We start from the raw sequence: 5,010 nt of genomic DNA on the forward strand, positions 1-5,010 counted from the left end.
CTCTCTCTCTCTCTCTCTCTCTCTCTCTCTCTCTCTCTCTCTCTCTCTCTGGCCGAAGGGATCGGAAGGCTAGGGCTTGGAAGCTTGTGGTATGGAGGGAGGAAGAAGGGGTGGAGAGCTCAGCAGTGGAGTGCGGAAGATTTGGGAAGAAGCTTGGGGTTTACGAATGGCAACCGAGAGAAATGAATGAGAGCATCGCTCTCATCGAGGTGAGCGTGGGACGACTGCAATGGTGCCGAATCGCAGACCTGGGCACTGTAGCAAGCGGCGGGGATGTGACTGGATTTGAGCAGGATATCGGGTGATTTCTTTAATCCCTTTTTTTTGTTTCTTTTTTTGCTATATTACAGAGGTCAACACGTCACCGCCTGGCGCCTACCCCGCGTTGCCTACACCGTTGTTGCTGCCCCGCCGGCGACCGCTGTCATGTCCTGCTGCCAGACAGCCGGAGGACCGAATCGCGTGAGACCGTGTGGAAAATGTCGGAGGACCAAACTCGAAGCCGGTTGGGTCGAGTTGACCGAAACGGATCGGGGGCGGGTTCAGGTCCGAAAAATCGACCCTTTTGTAAAAATGGGTTGGGTTGACCCGAACCCAAATAGTGTCGGGCCAGTTCGGGGTTCGACCTGAACCCGACCCGTGACCCGAAATTGACACCCCCACTTGTGACGACCGGTCGAACCTTATTAATAAAACCCTTTCCCCTGCATAACTACCCCGTTTTCACGATAGAGAGGCTGGGCGGACCGAGCTCAGGAGCGGACGTCCATTTTCGCACGAAGAAGTTTCGTTTTGCTATTTTGAGTGGAAGGTTGTGATTAGGGATGAAATTCGACAAGTCCTTTTAACTCCTTTCCTATTCTTATCGCTAAATGAGTGGAATTTAGGGAAGCGAGAGGAACGACCAAGGGAAGAATGTTTGTTGAATTCTTCTTTCCTTTTTCTTATAAATTTCGTCGATTTCTTAATTTAAAAGCGAATGATATTTTCTTAAAGGAAAAAAGGGATTTTGAGGAAAAAGGAAGGAATTGAAGGCAAGGGGAAGGAATTTGGGAGAGGAAGAAGGATTTAGAGATTCCCATTTATAAGTGATTTCTCTATGGTATAATTTTAATTAAATTTTGTTAATTAATCATATTTTTCATGAAAGTTATATTATACAATTTTAGAGATTTTGGAGAGGGAGAGATCGAAGTTGTAGAAATTTATTCAACAAAGAAATTCGAAGTTGAGGTTGCTCCAAGGATCGAGGATTTGAAAGGATTAAAGTGGGTAATTATACTGGTGAAAATTTTTACAATTTATCTTCGTTTCAAATCTTAAATTTACAGCTCATACAATTGTTTATATTTTATATATGTTATTTCTTTTAAAGACTATTATAGATGAGACAATGAGAATTCTATTACATGAATTGATATAGAAATTATATAACTGAAATTGATGAAAGACTATGTGCATATGGAAGTTTATAAATATGTGAAAGAAAATATATGTAAAGGAAATGGAAGGTAAAGTTGAAATGCATATTTATGTATATATCATACGTATATACATATAAAAATGCAGATAAATAAATGTTAAAGAAAATGATATAATATCAAATGAAACTAAGGGAAAAGGATATGCATGCAAAGTACAGGAGTTACCCCCGTATGGTACTGGCTAGAGAAGCAATGTACCCGTGCACGTTAAAAATGAAATTAAAAAGAAAATGGAAATGGAAATAAAAATGATTGTACCTTTGGCACATTTAGGCGGTGCTCCTGTACAATTAAATGGGGAAAAAGAATGTATAGTAAAGTAAAGTATTTTAAGTATGTAAATGAAAATTTTATATTATGCATAAAAGGCTGAATGGAATAAAATGAATAGAAATCAAAGAAATGTATGCCACTTGTTAAATGAATAGACATACATCAGGAATTGATTGTATTATATTTTATACGTTAATTGATAATGGTTACCCGCTGAGTTTACAATGTAAACTCAAACCACTAAATTAATGTTTCAGGTAAAACCTCAAAGAAGAAAAAATGACTGAAATGGAAGAATTCGTCTATAGAAGACGACGTGCAAATGACAACAGGTAAAAGGATTGTTGAGAATGCTTAGTTCTGCCATATATTTATTATAGTTTTCTTTGTGATTAGTGGCTCTTCAGTTGTTGAAAAGTTTATGTTAAAATTTTTTTTTATGTTGATGAAATTGTAATACTATCCGACTTTTCGTTCCCGCCTCGTTAGATTGAGCATCCGGGCCGGGTCGTGACACCAATACTTAGGATCAGCTACAAAATTGAAACTATATAAGTTCAAATTTAAAAAATAATTGCATCAAATTTGTATCCTAATCCAAAATTAAGAAAATGATAAAGTTACCCAAAACATCTTCCAAATTTAAACTCATTCTTATTCTTCAATAATTTTGGATTTCGATCAAACATTATGAACTTCCTGCCTCCTCAAATTTTCTCATCAAGCCTCCAATTGACAATATATCTTTGTCAATAGACTCCTAGCAATATTTTCTTAGATCTCAACAATGTGATGTAAAAACCGCCACCATTAGCACTCTCCATCAAGAATCGGTCAGTCTAGAATCATCAATTAACTCGATCTTTAGATCCCTCGCAATATGTCGCACAAATTATGAGAAAAACTTCTTCTCACAAGCTTCTTAATTAGATGATACGATTGACGTCCCCTTCATGATTTAATCTCCAAATTAACTTACCAATCTAGAAACCAAAGATTAGTGGAGGAATTTCCTAAGAAGATTGGGTGAGTGGATGTTGACTCCTATGGAGTCACCAACACTATAAACACTTTTGTTCTCTAGCTTTCACTCTTTTATTTTATTTCACGTGTTTACATCTCATACACTTTTCTTAATTGACTTGCTCATGTTCTTGATAGTTGGGGTGCATTGACTCTGTTTAAAGTTATATTAAGTTTTGATTTATTCTTAGAAAACCGAATTCAGAACCTCCTCCCTTTCTTGCAAGCCTGCATATGAGCCAATCCTTAGGCTATCAAATGGGAATAATTGATAGACTAGCACAGAACTATTAGAAATCATAAAATTCTGCAAATTTGCTTGATTGATCATGATGATAGCACATATATATCAATATAAAGGTAAGAAAATATAAGAATAAGAAAAGTACAGCAAAAGATAATATTTTGTATAAGGAGGATCTATTATAATGATAACTATTTACATGTGATAATATTAATAATGGTAACATAAAATTATAACAACATAAAACCTCCACACTCCCACTCAAATCAAACTCACAATGTGATAGCAAAACACATTGAGAGTTTGTATAATGCAAGAAGAATTTAGTATCTAATTCAAGAACTATTTATCAGCTTTCTAGAATTGTTAAATTGAGCCAATCGACCATAAAATGAGACATTCTCAGGGAAAACCAAGACCAACATAAAGATTAGCATTGGGCTAGCCATTTCTAAGACTGAACGTGGCGTAGTCATCACGGCAGAAAAGGTGCTCATGGGATCTTCATGAGGTCTTCAAGATAGGAGCTGAATAAGAAGACTTCGTCGTGGAAGGTGAGATTTTTGCGGCTTAGAATTGTCAAGATGGGGCATTGTTCAGAGAGCAAGATCAAGAAAAGCAGCTCTCAAAAGTAACAAGAGGTTTTAGAAAATATGAGCAATGAGCAACAAGTCCTTTCACACTATAGTAAGATCTTTGGGAGATAATGATCTCTCAAATCACGAGCGAGAAGAAGACATTAGTGAAGATGAGAGATCTATGGGATAAAGTTGATTGTCGGAGACAGCCATGAGACCCACATGATAAAGACGATCACAATAGAGTAGGAGAAAGCAGAGATTAGCAAGCTCTCAAATGAGCATTTTAGGGAATGAACATGGCCTCAATCACAAGACAAAAACTTCAGAAACTAGCACAAACACTATATTAGAAATCAGAAAAGGTTGCATTTGATTGATAATGATGCTAGAACAAACATGTCTATATATAGACAAAATAATTGAGCAATAAGAAAAATATAATAAAGAAAAATATCCTCCATAATAAGAATATATTATAATAACAACACTTTAAGTTATTAATTATATTAAACATATGTGATAATATATTAATATCAACAAGATAAACCAATAATTTTAATAACATTAACAATAAATAAATAAGATATTTTATGGTCATCACTCAAAGTTAAGTAAAACATTTATGGTTAAAAATAGGTGCCCTTAGGGGCTTTTTTTTTGGATGAACATATAGACAGTGTGAGGAGAGATTTTTAGAACAATACATAGACTAGGAAATTTGTATTATTTGTTGACCAACAACACGGGATGCTCAAATAAGAAACTAAAACCAGGGTAAATAAGAATTGTAGAAATGACTTGTATAATAAAAAAGATAAATATAAAATTATATAAAAGAAGTGCAAGAGTGGGAAAAGTGAGGATAAGCTAAAAATAGATCAAGTTATCATAGAATATCAAAAGGAGAGAAATGCAAACTTAGCATAAAAAGATGGAGGTGAATCATAAAAGGTGGTTCAAAAAAGTAGGGAAAAGCTGAAGTTGATGACAATACTAATAATACAATGCCATGAGTCCTTGAATTTTAAAATGCAACTCAATTTCTGAAAAACAACCATTTCATTGAAGCACACATCTAGGTATTCAACGTGGAACCATTTACATAAAATTAAGTAAAACTTTTAAACATCGAGGCATATTTTGATGTAATAATTGAAATTTCATTGGAAAATCCTAAGTTAATCATCACTTTTATGGGAAAACTCTTAGGTTGGGGACCTATGGAGAAGTTGTACCAAGGAAACAAAATCATGATGTCATTAGGTAAAGTGGATGGTAAATTGAATTAAAGCAATATTCCAACTCTAAGATTGTAACAAAGTGCATGTGGGACAATAATTTTCCATGAGGATCGCATATTTAACTCGTGTTGGGAAAAATGCAATATAGTGAGAACCACTTCTTG

Source organism: Dendrobium catenatum, unplaced genomic scaffold, assembly GCF_001605985.2.
Source record: "Dendrobium catenatum unplaced genomic scaffold, ASM160598v2 fragScaff_scaffold_1126, whole genome shotgun sequence".
Classification (NCBI taxonomy): Eukaryota; Viridiplantae; Streptophyta; class Magnoliopsida; order Asparagales; family Orchidaceae; genus Dendrobium; species Dendrobium catenatum.